Below are 15681 nucleotides of genomic sequence, written 5' to 3' on the forward strand. Positions count from 1 at the left end.
GACTGTGCGCTGATTGGGAGCAGAGGTGCGACGTGCCACGGGGAGGAGTAACTTGGGTGCATTGATTGAGGATGGGGAGCAAGTGCGAGGGGCGATGTCCCGGGAATCCCCTGTCCTTAGACCCTCCTTATCGGCCAGGAAAAACTACAAAAACCTCCTTGGGAAAAAGTAGAAACTTGGAGGAATTCCGCGGTGAAGGAGAAATCTGACTCCCACAGACGGACAGGCGGACGCCCGACTGGGTGCGTTGGTTGAGCTGGGGAGCAGGTGGCCTTGACGTAGCAGGTGACGTAGATGGGTGGAGTTAGGTCTTCCAGGCTGAATTTACGCAGGCTTCATTTGACGCAACCAACCGTGAATGTACGTAAATATATTTTTGTCGACCATAGATATTTCATCAATTATTACAATTTGTAGATCAACGTATTTAGCGTGCAATGTATTGAGCTTTTCCTCCCACAGCGGTGTGTAGGGGAGGGAAATACTTGTACCGATACTAAATGTTGAATGGATAGTAGCCGCCTGTAAATTATGTTGCTATCCCTGTCGGAGCCGTTAATAAAACACTGACATTATCAGGACTAAGGCATGTAGGAGCCAATAACCGAGACGCCTCTAATCATGAATCGCTCTAATCAAGTGACTTTTTCCAGTGCCTGCTCCACCCGTAATAAAAAAAAGTGTAATGTGTCAGGGTTCTTGCCAGTAACTTTCTCTAAGCAAAATTGACCTATTTTGTAAAAAAAAATGGAAAGCTGTTGCTCGTTCAGAGTTCTCACAAGTGAAAGACCCTCTTTACGACTCATGACATTTGCTTTCTCAACATGACCAATTTTCTCACGGCCAAGTCGGGAATGCATCATCCCTCTGTACTCCTCCTTTGACTCCAACCTCTCAACTTCCTGCTCTGGGCAGAGCAAGCCCCATGCATCCTCTAAGACGTCATCACGGTCGAGCTGCTCCTGGACCCCCTCCAGGTCCTCAGCAGCAAGTTCAAAGCAACACCTATTTGAATCAACAATTGATTTAACTGTATGTAGGGACCCGTCACTCAAACGAACTTCTCTGTTTTTATAAAATTCCTCAAAGACATCATACGGAGGCGGCTTGAGGTCAGCCTCAATGCGATATGACAGAAATAACTGAAGGTTCCTTTATGAAATATCTCCGCGCATAACGGACGGCTGCAGGCTTGGTCCGTGTTCTCTTTGTAATTGCACCCAAATCATTTTGTAACATAATTGGCTTTTTACATTTGTGCCGAGTCACCGTTAATGCCGAACATGTTGGCCTCGGTGAAACTGAGATAAACAGTGTTTTAGTTTTTTTTCCCCAAATTTGTGATTTTCGTTTTTTTGCATTATGTGAAAGTTTAAGTTATAAAGGAGCCCCTCCGTGCTTCAGATAACAGTATTCATTACCTTAAAAGTACACATTAAGCTGTTAAAAATGGGTAGTTTTCGTGTGCCGTGCGGGGGGCGTTACTCTTTTTTCAACAGCGTACTGTTGATATTTTTCCACCAATCAGCTGCGAACCACATGGCTACAGCTACGTGTCCTCCGTGTTCTCCTCTCAGAGACATTATTCATTTCTCCAGACTTTCTCCAGAGCGTATGATTCCCTGGACAACATTGCAACGGAACTGAGGTACTTTTACTCTGAAGTATTGCTTTAACGCTGTGTTTTAAGGTGGTTTCGTGATGTCACTTTAGCCTCGTCACTTTTGCCTCGAGACAGAGCAATGCTAAGCTAACCTGCTGCTTCAGTGTACTCTACATTATAAATATGGGCTTGAATTTAATGTGACCACTTTCTGAATATTTAACATCACGTAGTCTCTTGAAACTAGCTGTTTTGGGACGGTGTAATGTCTGTATCTTCGTGTTTTTTTTACTGTTTTTACTGTTGCCCGCGTTAGCCGGTTTAGCTCGTTCCAAACTTCTTGTTTCACTTTTCAGAAGAGGCGCTCACAGCTGGAGTTTATCAAAAACCATGCAGAAGTCCATTGCAATACAGCTTCGACTTTGCACAGCAGGTACTATTTATTACACATCATTTACTTAACTTCACTTTATTAAATATGCAATAAAGTGCAAATGCAGAATAGCAATTATGCAGTATGAATAGACATAAATGTCTTTATCACACGCAATAATGTCACATTCAGGTGCATATATAACTGATGTAAATAGTGTTTATTTTACCATTATTATTAGTATTATTTTGTCTTACGCTAGCTGTTTTTATTTTATCTTTATTTTTCCCCTCCATTCCTTATTGAGAAATGAGAGGTTCTGTCTATAGGAGATTTTGTTTATAAGAGTTCTTCTATTAAGAGTGTTTTTTAAACTTCCTATAAGTTATCTGTCCTTTTCCTCTGTATCTGCCTGCGTTGCAACAATGACATTTCTCCATGTGTGGACAATAAAGGAATATCTTATCAAATGTCACATTGTCTTCATCTAATTCCTTCCAACCCTCCCTCTGTCTTCTACAGATACACTTTCCCTCAAACCCTCTGGAGCCGGTCAGCACGGAGGCGACGCACACACACTCTTAGCGCGGAGGCGACGCGCTTTCTCCCCTGATTGCGGCTTTGGACTTATCAAGCAAGCATACATGAAGACCAGGGTTGACACTTTGGAAGACATCGCTAAGGTTAGTTTATATTATTTGACAACTATAATATGTACAACATTAGCCTGGCAAAACTTCAGTGCTGCTCTCTGTTCTGCTTAAGATATGTTTCTTCTGTTCTCATTTTTTTTACATTGTCGCCCTGGTCATCAGGTAGTGGAAAACAGCTCTCCTGAGAGTGTTTGTCAAGAACTTCGACTGGCAGAAGCATCTGAGTCCCTTCTACAGACGGCTTCCAAAGATCAAGAGTTATCAGCACTTCAGGTATTTATATTGAAGCTTTCACATTGTGTTAAAAAAAAAAATAGTTAGTGAGTGTTTTATGTGAAATAGTTAGCCATTTCTTAAATGTCCTGTTATTTGTTTACAGCTTTGATGCCAAGAGACCGGGTGTGGTGCTTGCAAAAAGTCACTGTGAAGCAGAACCAGTGGAATTTCCGCTACTACGCAATTCAGCTGATCTGCCTCCGGTTGACAATCTCCATGTCCTGGTACCACCTGGACTGAACATTGACAAGCAGACCCATCTATCCTATTGCACTACATAACTTTATACCTGTATATTTTATTATGTATATAACATGCCGTTTAGTGCTCAGTGTTCAATATTTTGTTGTTTGTGTTGCACTGAATCACCTGTGAATTCTGTTTATCGACAAATGGCAATAAACCCTATTCCGATTCTGATTATTTGATGCTATTCAGGGCCTTTTGTAATCCAAGTATTTCCATTTTAATATAGTTACTTCTAATTCTGATTCAAGTCCTGACACTACATCAATAAAACAACACTACTCTTGAGTCTTTAGTGACAGGTGTAGGGGGAAGGTGCTGTCAGTGGGACAGGGGCGGGGGCTTATCTCAATGGGATGCAAATGAGTCCCCCTGTGACTCTGGGCTCACTCAGGTGAGAATCTTTAGAGGCAGTTTTCTGAGTAAGAGGAATTCAGAGTTGTATACATTCAAATGACCACAACTTACTCAAATATTATCAGATGTGCATGAGTGAGACATCATCGCATAGCTTTGAATTTACACTTTCAGAATCTGTGAATAACTCAAAATGTCTCTGGGGAGACTTGTGACTGGTTTTCATACGGCTGGTCACATATGTACAATTTAAAAACATCATTAGATGGCCACTGTAGACCCCAAAATATTAGAGTCTCTGTAACTTTAGTCTCAGAAAACCCTGCATAACTGACGACTGCAGGCTTGGTCCATGTTCTCTTAGTAATTGCACCCAAATAATTTTGTAACATAATTGGCTTTTTACATTTGTCAGATGGACTAAGTAAGCGATATTTGGATACGAATGTCACAATGCACATGTCATTAAATGTCTCGTTGTGGTCTACCCAAGTAACGATCAATAGTGTTTCTCATCCAAATATCGTCCTGCCTTTCTTCATCTATTTCACTTATGGGTCTGCTCATGCGAACTATATTATTGCCTGTTGGAATGAATTCAACTTTGCGCGAAAACTCTTTAAGATGCATTACCGGCATTACACGATAGACAGCTTTCTGTGCAGACACATCTGGATTATGAAGATAAACGCTGCCTAATTTTTGTATTTTTGTAATTTTTGCAAACAAATCCTGAGTACTAAGAGACAGGTTATTTTCATCAAGAGTAGCCTTCTTAAGCGCAGTCATAATAACCTCAGCTTGTTCCCTTGTAATAAGTGGGACAGATTCAGGGTCCAGCTGTTTAATAAACCTACGCGTCGATATCAAGCGGGGAAAATTAAAACGACACACCTTTTTACCTTTTCTAGACGTTTTGGAGGGACGTTTGGAATGTTGCTGCACCGAAGTAACTTATTCCAATGAATTGGAGTCTGAGGGTCGTTTACACGTGACGTATTGATCCACAAAGTTAACGACCTCCTCGTTAGTGTTGACACCAAGTTTGGAAGAATTTTCTAACCAAAAGAGACAGTTGCAATGGGGGCTGCCTCTCTGTTGGACTTCTACGCAATAGAAATAATCTATGACTTTACCGATGGGCTGAGCTGGTGAAAACTTAACGCACAAAATCGGCGCCAGCGGAAGTCAAACATGCGAGCCGCAGTTTCAGGGTGACGACGCAAAAGGTCACATCTCTCAGTCCAGTCCAAGTCTGCAACCCTCCGGGTACTACCTTCCTGTGTTTTCAGGAGGCTTGGCCACCGGAGATCTGCAGAACTAAACGAACAAAACCACGTCGGAATACCGAGCTGACGAATGCTTGCAAACACATTTTTTTGTGCCGATTGCCAGAAGGGCGGCGTTCCTCTTAACTTTATTAAATGTACAATAAAGTGCAAATGCAGAATAGCAATTATAGACTGTTATTGTATGAATAGATATAAATGTCTTTATCACACGCAATAATGTCACATTCATGTGCATATAACTGATGTAAATAGAGTGTTTATTTTACCATTATTATTAGTATTATTTTGTCTTACGCTAGCTGTTTTTATTTTATTTTATCTTTATTTTTCCCCTCCATTCCTTATTGAGAAATGAGAGGTTCTGTCTATAGGAGATTTTGTTTATAAGAGTTCTTCTATTAAGAGTGTTTTTTAAACTTCCTATAAGTTATCTGTCCTTTTCCTCTTATCTTCCTGCGTTGTAACAATGAAATTTCTCCATGTGTGGACAATAAAGGAATATCTTATCTTATCAAATGTCATATCTCTTAACCTGTTACCATCCACCTATTTTCGCCCTGTGCACAATGGTTGGACATACCCAAATGGTATTGCTTATTAAAAGAGGATCTTATGTTCCACATGCAAGTGTGATGCATCATTAGAAAGCTTAGGCCTTCTAGTTTCTGCAGATGTGCACATGGACACTGTCAGGGCTTCAGAACTTACACTACAGAAGCCCAAACATAAACAAAACATCCTTTTTTAGTCTCGCCTGAATATTGTTAATTTGTAATGGTCCTGAGCATGACATACTTCATTGTGTGCATATGCTGTTCACTGTACATGATGTTTATCTTGTTGACAACAACTGTGTAAAGTTTCAGATCTCTAGGAACAGGCATTTTGGTGCTGTTGACCTTTTTGTATCAAAAAGTATATTCGGAACAAGTGATCCAAATATGTGCCAACTGTGCCAAACTGTTTTATTACAATTTTAGCTCCTCTATGATCATAAAACATACATTTTGATGTTTTGTAGGCCACTAATAGCAATTATAACTGCTAAAAAAAAAAAATGTGAAAATGTGTAAATATGAGTTTACCCATGAATTTCCCAGATAGAGGTTAAAAAAAAAAAAAAAAATTATAATATTTTTATTTTATTTTTGTATTGGTATAATAATACATATATCTAACAAAATGCACGTTCAAAAGGCTAATAAAATCAGAAAACGTTATGCGCAAAATCCTGCCGAGAAATCTGGCTCTTTACAGCCTTCCCGGAGCCTTACGCACGAGAATACAGAAGATTCTGTGTCAATGAGCCCCATTGTCCCGCCCCTCTTTCTAAAGCTATTTTCATTGGCTAGAATAATCTGTCAATCAATCTGAGCTACGTCATTCGCACGCGGCGCTATTTAGATGTAAACAGACTAATCCATGTGCGTCGCAAGCGGCGCATTTTTTTTTGCGGAGGCTGTAGCAAACAAACCCGTGGACAGAAAAATGTGTGGATGGTCTCATTCTGTAGAAACAGTCTGAAGAACAGAAGGATATCCAACATTATCTTATAGGTCAAACAGGTCATTTGTTATGGACGGAGAAATGCGCCGAACAAGCGCATTCTCGTCCGGCGAGAAACAAAGAAAAGTTTGTTTACTTGACAATATCTTGAAATCGGATAACTTCAGGAAAAATACAAGTGGATATTGTTTTTCAATGGTTCCTTACGGACAGACTGAGCACAAGGATGAACAGAATTAAAGCCGTTTCGTCCGTCATAAACAGCAAACAGGACATGCGTTTGTAAAAGTTGAGACTTTCTCATAAACTATTGGCAATTGCTTTTTGGGGCAAATTATTCAATGTAAATCAATGACATATTCGTTTTGTTGAGAAAATAAGCTTTAAAATGATGTATAACTTGCTGGTATTGACCACGGAAATAAAAGTGATGATGTAAGAGAATATTTGAGATATAGAAAATGTTCGCCGGCGGACAGGTGGGTGGTAACAGGTTAATCTAATTCCTTCCTAACCTTAGACTTAGCCAGTTCTGTTTCCATGGAGAATGGCGGTGGCCAGTACCAGCTAAAGGGAACAATCATCAGACAAACTTGTATAGAAAGGTCAAAGTAAAGAGACTAACTTACCAAAGACAGGCTTGTGTTTGGAGGGGCTGCGAGGGGGGAGCACCATTTGAATCTGCGAGAGCACTTCTGCTGCTCTCAGCTGCTCCGCCCTGCGCTCCGCCCTGCGCTCCGCCCTGCGCTACGCCCTGCGCTACGCCCTGCGCTACGCCCTGCGCTACGCCCTGCGCTCCTTAGCAGCCAAAGAGCGCTTGAAACTCTTTTGGCGAGGCATCTGAGAATATAATGTTAAGGAATAAGGACAAATATTGAAAATCTTCAACATTAAAGGCTCTAATGTGCAAACGAGAAGAACACCTGAGGAAAGAACTAAACCAAACCTGACAGACTTGACAGGAGAGCACACAAGACTAGACTGGACCGAGTCTCGATCCAGTCTAGACCCGAGTCTCGGTCCGAGTCCCGGACTAGACCCGAGTCTCGGTCTAAGTCTCGGCCTTAGTCCCGGACTAGACCAGAGTCTACACACAGACACACACTTAGATTGAGACACACACACACACACTTAATTTGAGACACGCACTTAGTTTGAGACACGCACTTAGTTTGAGACATGCACTTAGTTTGAGACACGCGCACGCACTTAGGTTGAGACACGCACACACACTTAGGTTGAGACACGCACACACACACACACTTAGTTTGAGACACTTGCACGCACTTAGTATGAGACACACACACGCACTTAGTTTGAGACACGCACACACATTTAGTTTGAGACACGCGCACACACACTTAGTTTGAGACACGCACACGCACACTTAGGTTGAGAAACGCACACACACACTTAGGTTGAGACATGCACACACACACACACACACACACACACACACACACACAGTTTGAGACACGCACACACTTAGGTACCAGTGTGTACTAAACCAGGACTTGACTTGGACTTGAAGACTTGAATCAGGACTAAAACAGGGACTAAATCTGGGCTTGTTTGAACACATACACTGGCAAATTCAACATTCAAGCACAAAATTAACTTTTTTTTAAAAACGTACCTTCGAGTAGAAGACCGCACGGTGAGACACTTCTTCTTCAAGGAAAGAAAGTGCCGAAAATATGAGCTGATTGGACAAATAGATCTGATGAAAGTAAATCCAATTGTCCAAATATGGAAAAATTCTGTGAAAAATGAAACTCAGGGCAGTCAGAAACAAGACACAAAAAACAGACTGCGCTTCAAAAGAGGGCAGAGTCATGGTCTGAACATTTGGACCAATCAGTTTGAAAGACGCATTTGGTTGGAGACGTAATGTGTTAAGAAAAGCTAGAGAATTGTTGAAAACATGGAGTTCACATGAAAAGTGAACATGCGGCCGCCATTTTGTAAATTCTGTTCCCATCTTGGCCGCCTTCTTGACCGCCATCTTTCTACTGTAACAGATCAAGTGTTATAGTGCACAACTGTATGTAAAAATGAAAAATGAATATATATTTTCTTCAAATTACAGGAAGTACAGCTGAGACCTAACACAAGACTGACAGTGTAAAGAGTAATTTGGCAAAATAAATGGTTGTAAGTATTTATTGTCAAATCATTGCTGCTGTGTAAATTATATGGAGTTTGTCTCCCTTCTTGGAATATAGTTATAGGTGACAGTGGCGGATCCAGGGCGGGGGTGCGCGGGGTGCAAATCCCTACGTCGGTGAATGCAACATCCGGTCACAAGGTATACGTTTACGACACGTTACACGCACACTGCGTCATTACAGCCAATCACAGTTGCCGCGGACGGTACATGAAGGTTGGCTTAACAGGTAGAGCAGTGGGTTAGAATGCAGTAGACTCCAAACCCTGCAGTGATTTCACTTTATTCATGTCGTTCTTTTCATATTTAAGATTTTAATCGTGAAACATTTGTGATTTGTCATTTGTGCATAGCGGAGGGTCACTCTCCTCAAAAATGGTCAAATCATTTATCAGTCATAGCGTAAGAGACTGTTAGTGTATACTCTAAGCATGGGGACATTTTACAAAGTCTGCCTAGCTCAGGCGGTAGAGCATGAGACTTTCTTCTATTCCTAGAATCGTGAGTCCAAGACCCGGAAGGGTCCAGAGTCCAGAGTTTTTCATATTGGTTTTGTCACTGTTTGTTTTAAATCAGAACCCCAAGATGTACAACAATTATGTTGTTATCCAAATTTGTATTCCAAGTGTTAAAGTCTCCGTGTGGCGGAGCTGTAAATATACTGTCACAAATGTTCACATTTACGATTCACCCTTAAACTAACTCCTCCGTGGGCGATAGCCCGATCAAGCTTAACTTTGGGAAATATCATCTACACAAGCGGGGTATATAAATGCCGCAAATTTGCACTAGTTAAGCACAGCATTGGCCATGTACAATGTGTTGCGGGTTAGCCACAACATGGGCATTTTTGACCCCCTAACATTGATGAATGTCACACATGGAGACATAGACGCGATCAGCTCGGCCCGAACTCGAATAAAAAGGAGGTTGCGAGAACGCCCGTCGTAACAGTGCCGACTAGTTCAAAAAAGAAAAAAACATGAAACTCTTAATCTTTGGCCTAGGCACATGAGACTTGGGACAGTGATGGAGCTACCTTTGATCTCTGACCTTTGACGAGTAAAACGCACCTGGCCGCATCACTCTATGATAAACAGGAAGTCAGCCATGTCGAATCAAAGTGGCTAATCTAAGTTTCTTTTCTTCAAAATCCTACTTGTCCTAGGTTTTTTGTCTGATCAAGCTCAAAACAACACTTTTTGCATCTCAAGACATTAAAATGTAATAAATATTCAAAACAAAATGGATATTCCTTACGGTCTCCGCGTAATACGCCCTAAAAAAGGCTTAATTCCCTGTTTTTTCAAGGACAAGTCACGCCTAATGGATTTGCTCTACGGAGCTCATATTTCACTCACTAATGTGTTTTTATGGTGTGATTGGAAATAATTTATACCCATGTAACAAATTTACTCTATAGCGTCCCCTACCAATTGTGTGAAAAACTCAACATTTGTTTGAAACTCATGGATTATATTCTCCTCGAGACGGCATGAAAAAAAGTGCATTACAGATATTGTGTATTTTCACAATTGGCCAGCAGAGGCGCAATGAATGCATTCACTTCCTTTTCCTCTTTTATTTTGATGGGACATTTCCTCCGCGGGCTTAGCATTAGAGTTAGCCTTAGCATTTTTGGAGACTGAGCCGAGGTTGAGGAGCAAGAGGATGTTCTAACGCGCTTTGACTTCATGGGCCTAGACACGCCAAAGTGATGGAAGAAGGACTTCTAAAGGATAAAACGACAAAGACGTCCCATGACCTCATGGGCTTTGTATAACAACAAAGACGTCCCATGACCTCATGGGCTTTGTACTTCCAAAGCACCGAACGTCAAAGAGGGAGAGGAAGATGAAGAAGAGTCTCCCTGGAATGAAGCCGGTTGGTCTCTGACACAACAACTATTCTAGTCACAAAGACATATCATGACCTCATGGGCTTTGTAACACCAAAGCAATGGGAGGAGTACTTTTACGGACTACGACAGAGTCTGAGGACTTTTGTACTCTTTATGGTGGATGTTGTAAACTGTGCTGCTCAGACTCAAAGCAGAACTGAAAGGATCAGGATCATTGCTAAAGCTGCAGGGAGATTCCTTGGAACAAAGGAGCTTGATTGGGCAGATATAGAAAACAGGCTAAAGGCGCTAAATGGGAGTCGGAGTGATGGGGGTCTGCTTTTGGGGAGTCAGAGTGATCAGAGTGACGAGATGGGGGTGGGGGTGGTCTCCTGTCCTCGTCCAGTCTCGTAGACGCACGGCTACCAAGCAGCGACATCAGTGGAAATATTAAAGCCTGTAGAATGAAGCCTAAAGAATAAAGCTGTACGGTGGAAGCACCGAACGTCAAAGAAGGAGAGGAAGATGAAGAAGAGTCTCCCTGGAATAAAGCCGGTTGTTGTCTGAAACAACAACAACTATTCTAGTCACAAAGACATATCATGACCTCATGGGCTTTGTAACACCAAAGCAATGGAAGGAGTACTTTTACGGACTACGACAGAGTCTGAGGACTACGAAAAGTCTGAGGAATAAAGTCTGGCGGTAATGCAACACTTGGATGCCAACCGCCATAAAACAACAACAACAACAACAACAACAACAACTACGAAACGTCTGAGGAATAAAGTCTGGCGGTAATGCAACACTCGGATGCCAACCGCCATAAAACAACAACAACAACAACAACATTAGCGGCGGGTCTCTGTTGCTAGGTGACGGAGGTACAGGGGGGAGCGGGTGCAGCCAGGTCACCGAGGCTCTCTCTCTCCCGTTTTCCCTGCTCAGGTCAGTGCAGAAGGACCTGGATCGCCTGTGACACTTACAAAATAAAGGCCTCTGTGTTTTACAGATACAGAAGGAGTTTTATTTTGACATAGCCTGACAGTGACAGATGATCGTCAAAAGAATAAAGTCTAAAGAATAAAGTCTAAAGAATGAAGCCTAAAGAATGAACCCTAAAGAATGAAGCCTAAAGAATGAACCCTAAAGAATGAAGTCTAAAGAATAAAGTCTAAAGTCTAATAATGGACTCAGACTTGAACTTTAACAGCCACATCAAATCAATAACATCAGCAGCTTTTTACCATCTAACAACATTGCCAAAATCAAAAATATAGTGTCAAAACCAGATTTGGAGAGACTTATCCATGCGTTTGTCTCAAGTAGACTAGACTACTGTAACGGCCTGCTCACTGGCCTCTCCAAACGAGCTGTAAAACAGCTGCAGTACATCCAGAACGCTGCTGCTCGGGTCCTGACTAGAACCAGGAAGTATGATCACATTAGTCCTGTTCTCAGGTCTCTGCACTGCCCCCTGTGGCTCAGAGAATAGACTTTAAAGCAGCTCTGCTTGTGTACAAGTCTCTCCATGGCCTAGCACCAAAGTACATCTTGGATATGCTAGTGCCATATGAACCATCTCGGACTCTGAGGACCTCAGGGACCGGCCTCCTACTGGTGCCCAGAGTCAGGACTAAACATGGACCGGCCTCCTGCTGGTGCCCAGAGTCAGGACAAAACATGGGGAATCTGCATTTCAGTTTTATGCAGCTAAAATCTGGAACATTCTTCCTGAAGATGTGAGACAGGCTTCTACTCTGACAATGTTCAAATCTAAGCTAAAAACAGTTTCGCTTAGCTGCGCATATGACTGAAAGGATTTTTCCTTGCACTCTTCTCTTTTGTTTGTGATTTCATTTCTTTCTCACACTTATTGTGCTTTATCTCCTATATTTTGTAAATATAATTAGTATATTTTTTCTACTTTACTGTACGATAGGGACACGCGCTGGAATAGTTTTTTAATTCAACTGTTTTTGACTTTTTTCGGCTGGATTTGAGCGTTTTTCGTTGCGTTTGTTGTGTTGTTGTGACGTGAGCTAGCTCCGAGCGAGCCCACCAGCCCCCCCCCCGCGCCCTCCGGCCGCGCTAAAGTACGGCGTGTCGTCGGTACACGTTTATATACACGTTTATATGAAAGAGGAACTTCACGAACGATCGGGACACGCACTGGAATCGCTTTAAATTAACTTGTTTTGACTTTATTCGGCTGGATTGAGTGTTTTCGTCGTGTCGTTGCGATGTGTCTTGGCTCTGAGTCCCCCGGCTCCGGCCCCGCCCCCCGGCTCCGGCCCCGCCCCCCGGCCGGTGCCGTACCGCGTTTACACAAAGGAGGAACTAATGAAACTGCGGAGAACAGTTGTCTTACCCGGAGATCGTCACGTTATCCCGGCGGACATCCTAAGGAAAACGCAACGAAGCAGACGGGCTGGACGTAAACTCCGAGAGAAGAGAGGGACAAACAGGAAGTCGGTTCCCGCCGTAGTCATGGGTAACGTGAGGTCCCTTCAAAATAAAATGACGGAAATAGCGAGCCTCATGCGGTCCCAGAGGATTTATAGGGACAGCAGCGTCTTGATTTTCACAGAGACCTGGTTAACAGCAGAAATGCCAGACTCTATTGTAGGTTTGGACAATTTTCATCTGCTGCGGGCGACAGAACGAGAGAAACCGGGAAGAAAAGAGGAGGCGGTCTGGCGGTGTATGTGAACACAAGCTGGTCCAAACCCGAACACTGCACAGTGAGGGAGCAGCTATGTAACAAGGATATTGAACTATTGGCTATTGGCATGAGGCCATACTATCTGCCCCGGGAGTTCTCACATGTGATTTTGATCGCAGTCTATGTGGCCCCGTCTGCCAATGCTGAAAATGCTTGTGACGCACTGCTCTCCTGCACTTGTAGGCTGCAAACACAGCATCCACAGGCTCTCTTCCTCATCTCTGGTGACTTTAACCACGCTTCTCCCTCTTCTGTCCTACCAACATACACCCAGTATGTTACCTGCCCCACCAGAGACAATAGAACATTGGACTTGTTTTTTTGCCAACACCAAGGAGGCTTATTCCTCTTCCCCCCTCCCTCCCCTGGGCAGCTCGGACCACAACCTTGTACATCTGAGGCCTGTGTATGAACCCATCGTGCGCAGGCAGCCTGTGGTGTCCCGTGAGGTGAGGATGTGGTCTGCTGAGAGCGAGGAGGCTCTGAGGGACTGCTTCAGCACCACTGTCTGGACTGAGCTTTATGACCCACATGGGGAGGACATCAACACCATCACAGAGTGCATCACGGACTACATCAACTTCTGTTTTGAGAACATTGTTCCCTCCCGGACGGTGCGGTGTTTTCCAAACAACAAGCCATGGATTAACCGTGAACTGAAGGCTCTGCTGAAGGAGAATAAGAGAGCCTTCAGGTCAGGGAACAAGGAGGAGCTGAGGACTGTGCAGAAGGAGCTGAGGAGGAAGATCAGGCAGGCTGAGGCCGGCTACAAGAGGAGGATGGAGGAGCAGCTGCAGCAAAAGAACATTCAGGGAGTGTGGAGGAGCCTGAAAACCATCTCGGGCTTCAAAATCCCCCCTGCCCAGACAGAGGGGGATCTACAGTGGGTGAATGATTTAAATGCTCACTTCTTGAGGTTTGATCGGTCACCCGCCCCTCCCCGTGCACAGCTGCATGCTCCCTCTTCCACAGCTGGACAATGCCCTGCATCTGTTCCTCTTCGCTTATCTGCCCCGGACCATCAGCTCCCCACTTCGCCTGGACTCACCCATCCCCCCAGCACACGGTCCCTCTGCCAACCACTGACTGTCACAGCAGCACAGGTGAGGAGTGAGCTGAAGAGGATTAAAGTGAGGAAGGCAGCAGGACCTGACGGCATCAGCCCCAGGCTCCTTAAGTCCTGCGCAGATGAACTGTGTGGAGTTATGGAGCATGTCTTCAACATGAGCCTGAAGCTGAGGGTGGTACCACAGGTCTGGAAGACCTCCTGTCTGGTACCTGTGCCTAAGACACCGCGCCCCAAAGACCTCAACAGCTTCAGGCCAGTGGCTCTCACGTCCCACCTGATGAAGACACTGGAGCGGCTAGTCCTGGACCACCTCCGCTCCACCGTGAGCTCAGCCATGGACCCGCTGCAGTTTGCATATCGGTCTGGCATCGGAGTGGAGGACGCCGTCATCTCCCTGCTGCACCGCTCTCTCTCTCACCTGGAAAAGCCTGGCAGCTCTGTGAGGATCCTGTTCTTCGATCTCTCCAGTGCCTTCAACACCATCCAGCCGCTGCTCCTGAGGGACAAGCTGGAGACGGCTGGTGTGGAGTATGACCTGGCAGAGTGGATCCTGGACTACCTCACAGACCGACCCCAGTTTGTGAGAGCCCGGAACTGTGTGTCTGACACTCGGACCTGCAGTGTGGGGGCGCCCCAGGGCACTGTCCTCGCGCCCTTTCTCTTCACCCTTTACACTGCAGACTTCAGACATGACACGGACAGCTGTGTCCTGCAGAAGTTCTCTGACGACTCTGCCATCATCGGACTCATCACGGACGACGATGACGCGGAGTACAGAGGACTGGAGCAGGACTTTGTGGACTGGTTTCAGCGGAACCACCTCCTCATCAACGCGGGGAAGACCAAGGAGATGGTGGTGGATATCCGCAGACGCCACCCCACGCCCCCCTCGCCAGTGAACATCCAGGGACGGGACATTGAGAGAGTGACTCATACAAGTACCTGGGTGTTCATCTGAACCATAAACCGGACTGGACTCATAACACAGACTGTACAGGAAGAGCCAGAGTCGGCTCTACCTCCTGAGGAGACTCAGGTCTTTTGGAGTGACAGGGCCACTCCTGAAGACCTTCTACGACTCTGTGGTGGCATCAGCTCCTGTACGGTGTGGCCTGCTGGAGCAGCAGCATCACAGAGAGGGAGAGGAGGAAGCTGGACAGAGTCATCAAGAAGTCCAGCTCCGTCCTGGGCTGTGCTCTGGACTCGGTGCAGGAGGTGGGGGACAGGAGGGTCCTGGCTAGATTCACATCTATGCTGGACCATGAGTGTCACCCCCTGCAGGACACTCTGTCCCCTGCAGGACACTCTCTCTGCTCTGGAGAGCAGCTTCAGTGAGGGACTGATCCACCCTCGATGTGCGAAGGAAAGGTTCCGTAGGTCTTTCCTTCCTGCTGCTGTCAGACTTTATAACAAAAACTGTTAGTACTGAACACTCGCAATACTGACCTAACCATGTGCAATTCTGTCATATGTGCAATTGCTGTTGGAATTCATGTGCAATCTATGTGCTGTCGTGACACATATTCATGTGCAATTACTGTCGTGATCACATGCAATGGTATTTATTTATTTAT

The sequence above is a fragment of the Eucyclogobius newberryi genome, unplaced genomic scaffold (assembly GCF_026437365.1).
Source record: "Eucyclogobius newberryi isolate DKJ021-1_F unplaced genomic scaffold, fEucNew1.0.hap1 SCAF_10, whole genome shotgun sequence".
Classification (NCBI taxonomy): domain Eukaryota; kingdom Metazoa; phylum Chordata; class Actinopteri; order Gobiiformes; family Gobiidae; genus Eucyclogobius; species Eucyclogobius newberryi.